Raw genomic sequence first — 13,926 nt, 5'->3', positions numbered from 1 at the left:
CCCACACATGATACTGAAGCCAGTGAGAGAGACATCTATGTTTGCTGATTATATACTCCTTAGAGAATGGCTAATGCTGTCTTTATAAAGCCATTTACAACTTACATTATTTTCAGTCTGGGGGTGAGCTTTATGGAAATACTCAGCTATATACACATTGGACTACACACATAACATTTGGTTTTTGAGACAAGTTCTCCTTAAGCCCCATAGATTGGTCTTGAACTCCCTCTAACCTAGGTAACCTTTGGCTACTATCCTCCTTTTTAATTATTTCATGTTGAAATAATTCATAGTAATTTCATATTAATTTTGCTGAATAAGAGAGAAGGAAGCAGAAGCTAGTATCTGTTCATAATATTTCTTTTTTGTCACTGAAATGCTAAATTCTATTTTTTATTGTATATTTTCATTATTTACAATTCAAATGTGATCCCCTTTTCTGGTTTCCCCTTCAGAAACCCTCTATTCCATCCCTCATCCCCTGTCTCCATGAGGGTGCTCCCCACTCAACAACCCACTCCCACCCACCTACCCACCCTGGCATTCCCTTATACTGGGACATCAAGCCTTCACAAGGAAAAGGGCCTCTCCTCCCATTGATACCCTACAAGACTCATACTCTGCTATATATGTGGCTGGAGCCATGGGTCCCCTTATGTGCACTGTTTGGTTGGTGTTTTAGTCTCTGGGAGGTCTGGAGTATCTGTTTGTTTGATATTGTTGTTCCTCCTATGGGGTTGTAAACTCCCTCAGCTACCTCAGTCCTTTCTCTAACTCCTTCATTGGGGATCTCCTTCACAGTCCAATGGTTTGCTGCAAGCATCCTTCTCAGTATTCATCAGGCTCTGGTCGAGACTATTAGGAGACAGATATATCAGGCTCCTTTCAGCATGTACCTCTCGGCATCAGCAATATTGTCTGGGTTTGGCTGTGTATGGGATGCATCCTTATGTGGGTCAGTGTCTGGATGGCCTTCCCCTCAGTCTCTGCTCCATACTTTGTTTCTGTATTTCCTCCTATGAATATTTTATTCCCCCTTCTAATAAGTACTTCAACATCCACACTTTTGTTTCTCTTCTTCAGTTTCATGTGGTATGTAAATTGTATGTTGGGTATTCCCAGTTTTTGGACTAATATCCACTTATCACTGAGTACATATCATGTGTATTCTTTTGTGACTGGGTAACCTCACTAAAGACGATATTTTGTAGTTTCATCCATTTGCCCAAGAATTTCATAAAGTCATTGTTTTTAATAGCTGAATAGTACTCCATTGTGTAAATGTACATTTTCTGTATCCATTACTCTGTTGAAGGACATCTGGGTTCTTTCCAGCTTCTGGCTATTACAAATAAGGCTTCTATGAACATAGTGGAGCATGTGTCCTTGTTATATGTTGGAGCATCTTTTGGGTATATGCCCAGGAGTGATATAGCTGAGGCCTCAGGTAGTCCTCAGAAAATTGGCCACTATCCTCCTGATTCAACCTCTGCAGTGCTGGGATTTCAAACTAGAAACAATGAGTTTGCTAACAATTTCTACTCGGAACTTATTTTCATACAGAAAATGCAGTCATTTTTCTTCAATTCAGAGAAAAAAGTTTTTCATGATTTTGCCTCTTATTCCCAAGGGGGGAGATTTACTAATACCTCACTTAACTGCAACCCTCTATTGCTTGTTACAGCAAGGTCTGGAAAGCAGATCTCAAGTACCTAATTCAAGTTAAAAGACTATTTGTCTATTTGATTTCCATCCAAAGGCTCTTCTGTATGCTTCCGCTAAAAATATTGCAATTTAATGACTGGATGGATTTCACATATTGCTTATGGCTTGGTAGGATAATTTCAAGTTTTCTATTTTTATGTTTTTTATCTCTGTGATAAAACCCATTGTAATACAATTACCAAAAAGTCAATATAATGACAATAATCCTTGAAATCTTTTATTTATTCATTTTTTCATGCATTCTATTGACTAAATAACTTTCACATTGAGTAACTGCTGAAAATGTTTTTACTGACAACTCTGGTACAGATTTCTAACCTATTTTTCTAAAATGTTTTCTCTGAAGACTAGTACTGTACTGAGATAAAAACACTTTGCAGAAGTTAAGTACACCACTGCTAATGTAATAAAAGCAGCATAGAGGGAGGTGATAGCCTAATTAGGTTTCAATTCTGCAGCCTAATTTTCAATTTCACTTATAGGATTAACAGCATATGACAAGAAAGATGAGATTAAATTCCCACTGTAAAACGTGTTAAAAATATCATTGATTTGGTAGATTCAGTGTTATCTGTGAGAAATAATAAACTCAAGTCCCATATGGTCCAGTGTTCTCTCACGACAAGATACCACATTGCGAAGTAACATTCATATAACCCATTTACCAGTTTTACGTACATTTGTGTCAGTACATGAATATATTCTTCTGTTCTAGGCAAATTAAGTATATGTGTAAATTCATGAACTACTAGTTGAGAATCACAAAATGCAGTCATTCTTCATGCTATAGTTTTGGAGTTACAAATATTTCCCTTCCCACTGTTTACCTGTCAGTCATCAATAAACTGCTTTTCAGTTCTCTTGGTTTGTCATTTTCATAATGAAAAAAGTAAGTAGAGTCATACAATATTAGAATTTTTTTACCTTGTCTTCTTTCAATCAGCATCACTCCTTGAGTTTATCTACATTGATATACCTCATTCCTTGTAACTGTGTTCTGTGTAGAGAAATGTAGCAGCATACAGAGTTATTGCTGCTAGCTAAAAATTTCAGATTTCTTTTTTCTACTGGATGCTATCCTCCTCCTTAGGTTACTGGTTTAATTTTCATAGAACCTTTAAAGAATATATTTAGGTTCAAGCTGATGTTTTGCCAGTGGGTCGATTATGTCTCTTGCACTTTATTTTGAAAGGAATTTCCCTTTACTATTACATGTGTTGAATGTGTCTCCCAGACACCTGGTCACAAAGATGAACCTGGTTAAGTTCAGTGATCACAAAACAGAACAGAAGAGCATAAATGTGAGAAAAAGACTCATAAGGAAATTGGGAAAAACTTTGACATGTATGGAGAAGAGGAAGGAGTAAGGGTGACAGCAACCACAATCCATTACTCACATGAATTTATCAAAGAATGATTTTAATAAACATAATTTTAAAGTAAGTGTCTTATGTGTGTGAATCTATTTATCTCTTTTCTTCCATTAATTGGTTTACTTATACACAGTCACACATTGCACTCATTTCTGTCCTTAAGTTAGCCCTTAGACAGCACATTCTTTTGTTTCACTTCATTTTTATTTGTAAAATGGCTTTAACTACAAAGGGTAAATATCTATGCACACAAACTTTAGAATAACTACATAGATAAGTTGTTAGAATATTGGCAATAGTTTTTAGACTTTTTCAGCAAGTTTGTAGCATCATTAACATTTATCTCATCTTCTTTGTATATTCTCTGATTTATTTCATGGTTTAGTTAAAACTCTCAATATGTCAACAAACTCATAGTATGTGTCTCATTTCCTCAACAGTGCTAAGAGCAACTGTGCACTTTTGTTTTAGTGAACACACGTTTACTGCTTAGTAAATTTTGCCTTTACTTTGCATTTATTCACATGGTCTTACACTAATTTACAGTTCTTTTACTTCCTGTAGAATTTTATGTGACTCTTAGCTTTCTGTTTCTTAGCTTTGATAATCAGATCATGTAACAAACCAGGACTACTGATTTTTTGTTTCCAAATAACAGCTTCTCTTTTTGCTTTTAGTACACATTCGAATATACGATGTTGAGAACTAAACATGGTGACAAAGATGGCATTGTTTTCCTTGCTCACATTTTCAAAAAGAATACATTTTAAATTTAATCATTAAACCATCTTGTCTACAGGCTTTTACAGATATTCTTTGTATTAGGAGAATTAATTATTATACCCTGTCATTTCATAAGTTACAGAGAACCTTCTTTAATTGCGTTGGACTTAAAATTTTGGTCAAACCTAGATCTGTCTGTGTACATATGCTCATCTTTCTTTACCAGTTCGTTTAAAGGTTATTTGGCCTGTATTTCATGGTAACTTAGCTGTGCTCTGAAAAAATCAGTCTGTTTCTGCAAGATTGTTGAAATTTTAGCACAAAGATATGTACAGTATCCTTTGCTATTTTGATAATAATAGAATTCCATCCATTTTCAATTTGTAATGATCAGCGGTGATCTTAGTATTTTTATTATGTTTATATTTGTCATTCTTTCCAAATCCTACAAACTTTATGGATAGGCATTTCTGCAGTATTAAATTTTCCGAATTATTTTCTGATTTTTATATTGTTTAGTATGCTTTTAAAATTTTATTTCGATATGGCTTACAATTATTTTCTGCTTTCTTTTTCATTTCTTCTTTTTTTTAAAATCTTTATTAATTGAGTATTTCTTATTTACATTTCGATTGTTATTCCCCTTCCCGGTTTCTGGGCCAACATCCCCCTAGCCCCGCCCCCTCCTCTTCTAAATGGGCTTCCCCTCCCCATCCTCCCCCCATTACCACCCTCCCCGCAACAATCATGTTCACTGGGGGTTCAGTCTTGGCAGGACCAAGGGCTTCCCTTTCCACTGGTGCTCTTACTAGGCTATTCATTGCTACCTATGAGGTTGGAGCCCAGGGTCAGTTCATGTTTAGTCTTTGGGTAGTGGCTTAGTCCCTGGAAGCTCTGGTTGGTTGGCATTGCTGTTCATATGGGGTTTCAAGCCCCTTCAATCTCTTCCAGTCCCTTCTCTGATTCCTTCAACGGGGGTCCCATTCTCAGTTCAGTGGTTTGCTGCTGACATTCGCCTATGTATTTGCTGTATTCTGGCTGTGTCTCTCAGGAGAGATCTACATCCGGCTCCTGTCGGTCTGCACTTCTTTGCTCCATCCATCTTGTCTAATTGGGTGGCTGTATATGTATGGACCACACGTGGGGCAGGCTCTGAATGGGTGTTCCTTCTGCCTCTGTTCTAAACTTTGCCTCCCTATTCCCTGCGAAGGGTATTCTTGCTCCCCTTTTAAAGAAGGAGTGAAGCATTCGCATTTTGATCACCCTTCTTGAGTTTCATGTGTTCTGTGCATCTAGGGTAATTCAAGCATTTGGGTTAATAGCCACTTATCAATAGCCAGAAGCTGAAAAGAAACCAGATGCCCTTCAACAGAGGAATGGATACAGAAAATGTGGTACATCTACACAATGGAATATTACTCAGCTATCAAAAACAATGACTTTATGAAATTCATAGGCAAATGGATGGAACTGGAAAATATCATCCTGAGTGAGGTAACCCAATCATTTCGTTTTTATTAAAATGCATTTCCAGTTACTTTTTTAGCTTAGTTTATCCATCCTACCATTGTATTGTTCCTTTTAAAATATACATTTATTGAAATAGAATTACTTCACTTTCTTACTACATTCCTCCCTCTAGCCTCCTAAACTCAGACACTCAGAAGTGTCTCATACAACCACACTCTCAAGTTGACAGCCTCTTTTTCTTTGATGATTGTGATGTGAGTGTGTGTTTGTATAATGTTCCTATTATATTTAAAACTGTATACATAAGTTAAAATTTTAAGTAGTTCATATTTAAGAAAAATTATTACTGAGTACATACCATGCTTGTTCTTTGTGTTTGAGTTATCTTACTCAGGATGACATTATCTAGTTCCATCCATTTGCCTACAAAACTCATGATGTCCTCATTCTTAATAGCTGAGTAGTATTCCATTGTGTAAATGGACCACATTTTCTGTATCTATCTTTCTGTTGTGGGACATCTGGGTTTCCAGCTTCTGGCTATCAAATATAAGACAGATCTGAACATAGTGGAACAAGTGTCCATGTTCCAAGAGTAGTATAGCTGGGTCTTCAAGTAGATCTATTTCCAATGTTCTGAGGAAGCTCCAGATTGATTTCCAGAGTGATTGTATCAGTTTGCAATCCCATAAGCAATGGAGGAATGTTCCTCTTTCTCTACATCCTCACCAATGTGTGCTATCACCTAAGTTTTTGATCTTAGCCATTCTGATTTGTGTAAGGTGGAGTCTCAGGGTCATTTTGATTTGCAGTTCCCTGATAACTAAGGACTTAGAACATTTCCTTAAGTGCTTCTCGGCCATTTGAGATTCCTCTGTTGTGAATACTCTGTTTAGTTCTATACCAAATTTCTGACTGGGTTGTTTGGATTTTTGGTGGTTAGCATCTTGAGTTCTTTATATATTTTCTATATCAGCCTCTTATTAAATGTGCGGTTAGTTTTCTCAATCTGTATGCACTTCCTAATAAGTGGCTATTAGCCCAAAGAGTACAGAATACCTAAGACACAATCCACAGAATCAGAAGGTTAACAAGCCAAAGGGCCCAAGTGAGGAGACCTCAGTCCTACTTGAGAGGACAAAGAAAGCAATAAAGGGGGCAGAAAGAGGGAGGGACCTTGGTGGGAGAGGAAATAATGAGGGATGGGGGGAATGATCAGGTATTGGGTGGGATGGACAAAAAGAAAGAAAGCAGGCAACTTCAGAAGGTAGGTGGGGGGAGACCTTCTAGAATGTACCAGAGACCTGGGAGGTGCAAGACTCTCAGGACTCAAAGTGAGGGACCTTGAATGAAGTGTTTACAGTGAAGAGGGGGAACTTATAGAATCTACCTCCAGCGGAGGAACTGGACATCAACTGGAGGAATTGCCATAGCACATTCAAAATCTCTGACCCAGAACATAGAAGAATCTGAATAAAAGGAGGTCCAGTGACAGGCCCTTATTGGGATCCAGCTCAATGGAAGGCCCCAGGGGCCTAACACTGTTACTAATGCTGTGGTGTGTTTGCAGACAGGAACCTAGCATGGCTGCCCTCTGAGAGGCCCAACAAGCAGCTGAAAGAGTCAGATGCAGATCCTAGCACCCAGCCAATGGACAGAAGCAGGGGGCATCTGTGGTTGAGTTGGGGAAAAGCTGGAAGAGGCTGAGGAAGGCAATGGCCCCATGGGAAGACCAGGACCCCTGAAATGTCTGATACTGAGACACTAACCAGGCATCATTCACCAGCTGATATGAGCCCCGTGACATAAATATAGCAGAGGACTCTCTGGTCTGGCCTCAGAGAGAGAAGATGTACCTAATCCTAGGGAGACTTGAGGCCCCAGGGAGTGGGAAGGTTTGGTGGGGTGAGGGTGTGGTGTGGGGAAATCCTCTTGCTGAGAGGGGGAAGATGTATTGGGAAGGAGAGTGGTGGTGATGGTGGGGTGGACCAGAAGGAGCATGAAGACTAGACTGTACAAAAGAATTAAAGACTAAAATAATTTTAAGTGTAAAAATATTTTTATTCTATATCATAACTGCAAAAGACCTTCCAGTTTTCAAAACTTGTACCCATAAAGAATCTACTTATGAGTAGCTTAACATCTAATTCATATAACTGATAATAATTAAAAAAGGGTAAGGACCAATCTGTATGCGGACCTGGAAAGCTATAGTTTGACTTATAGGAGATGAGTCCAATCAAATTCTGTATAGAATAGAAAGTAGTATTACATTTAGCACTCTGTATTTCTTCAATTATTTTGAAGATATTAGTGCTTATGGACTGAATTATTTTTCTTCTCTACTGCAGTGATACATCCATGGTCATCAAAAGTATTTTGGGGAAGAAAAGGTTATTACATTTTTCAGATGAGAGGCCATCATGGAGGAGAACCAGTGCTGATATTCAAGGAAGAATTTGGAGGCAGGAAGTGAAGGAAAAACCCATGGAGGGATGCTTCTTACTGACTTCTTTTACATATCTTGCTCAACTCAAGTTTCTTATACAACCCAGAACCATCTCCCCAAGAGAGGCACCACCCATTGTTATCTGGACCTTCCCACATCAACCATTAAATAAAAATATTCTGCACTAATGTGCCCAGAGTACAATATTTTGGGTGTATTTCACACAGGTCTATGAGTTTGTCAGGTTGAGGAAAAACAACAGTACATTCTCGACCCGAAATATTTAAGGCAATTTTGCTTCAGTCCAAGTAAGTATGAAGAAGGCCACATGTGCAATATATACTCTAAACTACCTCTCTTTGACTTTGCTGAAAACATTTTAATAAAACTTCTAATACTAATTTTCTTCAAACTATAAAGATATGTCTTAGACAGTTTTCTTTGAAAAGGTCAGGTTATACAAGCTAAAATAAGTTTTTTCTTTCTTAAAAAATATTAATTGTTTTATTTACTTATACTTCAAATGTTACCCCCCATCCTGGTTTCTTCTCTGAAAATCATTTCACCCAAGAGCCCCGCACTGCCTCCATGAGGGTACTCTTCTACCCACTCACACACTCAGACCCCACCATCCTAGCATTCCCCTACACTGGAGCATCAAGCCTTCATAGGACAAAGAGCCTCTCCTCCCTTTGATGCCAGAGAAGGCAATCCTCAGCTACATATGCAACTGGCACCATGGGTCCCTCCATGTGTACTCTTTGGTTGGTGGTTTAGTCCCTGGGAGTTCTGCAGGGTCTGGTTAGTTGATATTGTTGTTCTTCCTATGGGGTTGCAAACCCATTCAGCTCTCTCAGTCCTTCTCCTAACTCCCCCATTGGTATTCCCACACTCAGGCTGATGGTTGGCTGCAAGCACCCACACTGGTTTCTGTAAAGCTCTGGTAGAACCTCTCAGGAGACATCCATTTAGGTATTGGACCAGCCCTTTTGACAGCCTGCTCTCAGAACAGTGTAGCTGCTTTCCAGAAAAGAAATAAAGGCAGCCATGGGCCAGTTCCCTGAATCACTATATAGAGGGCTTAGCACAGTGTCACTATTGTTGTGGATCACAGTACTGCATGAATCAGGCCTCCACAGAGTGCTTCCACAACTTTGGCAATGTGAAAGGTAGTTTCTCATTGGTGTTTGGATGAGATAAAGTAAATACTGACCAAATAAAATAAAAAAAATAATAATTTAACATGCTGTTTGTTCTTTTCTCAAACTAGTTGGCTGCGAGGGACTGATTTTATTTGCACATTTTTGTCTTGCCTACTGGTATTACCAACTTGAAGATTTAAATTTCAAAAATTCCATAAAATTAATATAATTAATGAGGATGTATATCACTAGCATAATTAATGTGAAAGTAGCATCATTAATGAGAAAGTACTTTTTTATGTTGTTCCTTACATGCTCTGTCCATAAACAGTCACCCTTCCCTTTTTTACCTCTGTGAGACTTCTTACATCTTTCGTGTTATGTGGAAGGATCTTTTAGTTGCAATGGGAAAGGGCCTTGGGGAAATGGGGTCACTCTATTGGTTCCAACTGAAGGTGTCTATTTCTCTTTTTGATGGAAATAAATGTATGATTACATTAATCTTGGCCATAAATACAAGGTGTGAGCTTTCAATGCGATATTTATTTTATATTTTTTATGTGGTAGCCAATTATAGAATGAATTTGTAAGTTCTCCTAACCATATTAATTTGGTGGAATCTATAAATATTTTATTATTGCTTATTTACAGTGTTTTAGGTACTGTTACATTGCTATGAAGAAATACTACAACCGACACAACTTACAAAAGAAAGTCTTAAATTGGGATCTTGTTTACAGTCTTGAGGTTAAGTCCATTATGGCTGGAACATGGCAGCCGGTGCATATAGTGCTAGAACAATAATTGAGTGTTTAAGTCTGACCCCTAGTCTCAAGACAGAAAGAGAAAAAGACACTGGGCCTATTGTGAACTTTTGTAATCTCACAGTTTATCCCCACTGATACATATCCTTCAAAAAGGTGACAGCGTTTCCCAAAACCAGTCCCACCACCTTAAGTACCAAGAGTTCAACTATATAAACCCAGGGGAGTCATTCTCATTCATACCCCAATAAACTGTTGAGGACCAAATCCAGGGCCTTGTGAAAGCATTTTACCACTGGAAACAAATCCTTAACCTTTAAGGTTAATTTTAATTAAAGTTTAATATCACATTTTTTTAATCACACAAAAAAGTTGTCACAAACTCATTTTTCTTGTTGACTAATCTGTAATTAGATTCTGAAGAGAATCACAAAACATCTCCCTTATAATGAGAAGAGTCTTGTGTCAGTACAGCTGATACTGAGGTTAACATTTGCATCCTTGCACATACTGAAGAAGCAGGGAATAGGGAGTTTATGTGGGGAACAGGACAGTAGTTTTAGAGAAAGGAAAGCAAGGTATTTTAGGTCCAATGCCAATGTCAGAATTAGGTGAGTTTGGAAGTATTTTTATTTCCTTTAATAAAAATGTGTTTCTTCCTTTGTGAATGAAATTCAACTTTTGAAACACTATAAATAGAAGCAATCTTTCTCCAATTCTTTTGACTCCCCCAAAATTTCGGGCTCCTTAAGAAAAATGACCTGCCTTTGCCTGAAGATCTTGCTCTTCTCCCTTCTCAGCTTCCATCCCCAGTCAGTCTACACTGGAGAGGACTGACTTGGCAGCAACACTCCTGGAAATCAGTACTAAAGAGTGGGAGGATTGTAAGTATGTAAAGCCTCTTCCTAAAATATACAAATTGCTGGAAACATTCACGTCATTCTTCCAACCAAAGCAATACCCTGCTACACATTCACCAAAAGCAAGAATGAAAAACATCTTGTGCTTTACAACATTTGTTTTCACAGAAATATGCAACTTCATAAAAAATGAATGCCAAAAACTGCCTTCCTTCAACAGTTCTCCTAAGCAGTCCAGGAGGCTGTGTCACAGCACTGATAATAGAGGCAAAGCGAGGCTCATTTCCAGTAATGTTTAATGAGTTTTCCCAGCTGCTATGACTGCTAAAGTCTCTCTAAATGGGGCGATAGAGTTCCTTTGAAAACCTAGGCTGATTTTTATCTTCTGACTAGTCATGTGGAATGCATACTAACAAATTTTCTCGGATTGTGTCATTATAACACGTCCATGTTGACCAGCGAGAAAGTGTATACCCTCTTAGTGCTATTGGCTCTCCTGTGTTTAAGCAACCTCTCTCGTGGTGGATATTATGGTGGTTTTGAAAAACCATCTACAGGTCACAGGGGAAAGCTGCATTTGCAACATTATTACCAATTACAAGGCTGTTTTTCCCAAAGCCTTTCTGCTTCCATACTTTCTCCTCCCCTTAAAAATGCCCAAACATAAAAGAGAACAATAAATACTTTAGGCTATAATAAAAACTTAATTTGCTCACATTCTAAGTGTAAATTTACATAGATTGCTGAGATAAAATTGACATTTTAATTATAGATTGCAAAGGAGGGAGGCCATATTTCATGGAACACTTTCAAGTTATTGCATTTAAATCGCATTACACATAGAGTGGCCCAATCAGTCATTCCTGGAAGCTTGATGATCTTGGATAAATGGTGAAATTTGCACTTCTAAATAATTAGTTTAAGTATCATTAAGCTTTTAAAAGCCCATTTCTGCTTATTATAGTTTACATATTAAAATGTATTTACTGAAGTTTCAGGTTATTTCAAGTATGAAAAGAAATGCCCAAGTATTCAACTAAAGCTACATTAAGGTGCAAGTGTCCCTGGTGGGGAAAGCTTCTGCTGCCCACTTCTCTGTCTTGCTTTTTCATTGGCTATTGGAGCCCATTACTACTTCTCCTACAGTCTAACTATCTCATGGTATATAAATAGTATATACATACTAAATATACTATGTATTATAGTTTATACTGCTTCTGTATACCCAAATATATAATGCTAAATACCTGGAAGACAAATTCCAACCTCCATGAAGATGATTGTAAGTCAAAGTGTGTGGGGTGGTGGATGGTGAAAGGTACCCTGATTCCTGGACAAGATAGGTTGAATCCCGGGAGACCCTAAGAGGGACGCGAGGTACATTCCCATTCTCCCAGGATATCAGGGTGTCACATAGCTGTGACACCTGTAAAGAAGTTTGAGACAGACCAGTAATGTAGGGCAATGCTTCAGGCCCCTCCTCCACAGGTGAGGTTGTGACCACAGGTTACAAAGCTCAAGACAACGCCCCAAGCCCCTTCTCCACTGGTAAAGACATGACCACAGGTCTCGTAGGTTAAAGAAAAATCAATCATAGAAGAAGTTCCAAGCCCCAGAATGCTTAGATGAGGTCTTCCCAAGCTCTCCGACCAAACCAATAGGCGGTAGTAACTGCAGTCAGACACTGATCCATCTAAAAAAGAACCAAAAAAAAAAAAAATCCTGTATTTAACATTGTGTTCAGAATTAAAGGTGTGCAGGAATTGTTCGATCCTCTGAGAGCTTCTGTCATAAGACTGTAACACTTGGGAAGCGATCCACTCTCCTTAAATTGTGGCCAGAAGCTCCACTGCACCCCTTGCCAGTTAGTCAGTCCCCTGCCCTGCCTGAAAAAGCGAAGTGGCAGGCCGAGGCAGTAAGGAGCTGGGGCGGACAAAAGCTGTCCCAACTCTCACTCACCTTGCTGGGCAAGAGATCTCCATGCAAAGCCCCATGGCGCCAGAGCCCTACAAAAGTGTATTTAAGAATATTGAATACTGAAGTGTTGACTTTAATTCATGTGGTCAAAACTGGCCAGCCTATTTTCTAATTTCCTATTTCCTTGTCTGAAGAGGCAATGTTTTCCCTCAGAAGTTTCTCATTTTAAAACAACTCCAGGTTAAAAATCTTAATTCCATTCGTCTAGAGTTTCTTTAATATAACCATGAAAATTTGGAAGAATTAAAAAACTCACCAACTTGAACATTTCCACTGAAGCTCTCTGAGATAAATATAAAATACATTATTCATAAAGCAAATAGAAAAACAGAAAACTGTATCTCACTTCTTAAAATGTGCTTTTTACTGAACAGCGTTTTATATATTTGTTATAACAAAGGGATTAACCAAAAGACACTTGACCAAGAACTTATCTAAATAAAAGCATGTGTAGATTTTAAGTCATAAACTAATCTGGTTGCTTTCATGATTATATTTTCAAATTGGAAATCACACATGGCACCCAAACTGGAGCTGTTCAGACAATATTATCCAGCAACAATATTTTTAAAAATCAAAAGATGAGCCTGTCATGGGACTATAAATATTCACAGCCTGGGTTAGTAAGCGTAAGTTGTTTTGTTAATGATAACAGGTCATGGATTTGAGATGGAATGGAGAGAGAAGTATGGGGAATGTAAATATTGTACTTAGATATAAAATTCTCAAAAATTGCATTTAGAAAAAAAAATGATGAGGGGATTGGAGAGGCAAGAACCTGGAAAGGAGATAACATTTGAAATGCAGAAGTATAAAATATCCAATAAAAAAGGAAAAAAATGATACACTGCTAATATACATAGCATCTGTCCCAATTGTCTGGTTTGAATGATGACAATATGGTGGAGTCAGATGTTAATGAAGGAGAAGTCAACGGTAAGATGGCACTCTCCATGAAACAGTAGGTTAGACAATATTGTGTCCGAATACCACTTGTCCAGCAGATCATCCTGACATTTCCCCTTCAGCTTGTCTATAAATTGATGGTATTGGTACAGAGTTTGTGGACAAAATGGAGCCTGATCTTCTCAAACATAGCATGACTTTTACTTTTGCCCCAGTCACTGCAACACTGAGATAAAGTCTTTGAAATGCACAGTGAGGCCTTGAATGAAGCCTTGAATGAAGCCTGGAATGAAGCCTTGAACGAAGTCTGCTTGGGGTGACAACATGGGCTTCAATGTGAAGGATGTGTCTGATTAATGTTTCAGTGACAGCAAAATGTCTCACCAATAAAAGCAGCCGGTTAAAACACTCAAGTGGTAAATGTGAATCATAGCAGGTACACTAATGTTGGCCATGCTCCCGTAGGACTTCATTACACAGTTCTTGGCTATAGCCCTGTTTTGGGCTGTTATAAAATCCCTCTACCTTGCAAAT

This window comes from Rattus norvegicus, chromosome 14 (genome assembly GCF_021556685.1).
Source record: "Rattus norvegicus strain SHRSP/BbbUtx chromosome 14, alternate assembly SHRSP_T2T, whole genome shotgun sequence".
In the NCBI taxonomy this organism is placed as follows: Eukaryota; Metazoa; Chordata; class Mammalia; order Rodentia; family Muridae; genus Rattus; species Rattus norvegicus.
The sequence above is the reverse complement of the archived record's forward strand: the minus strand, read 5'-3'. Positions refer to the sequence as shown.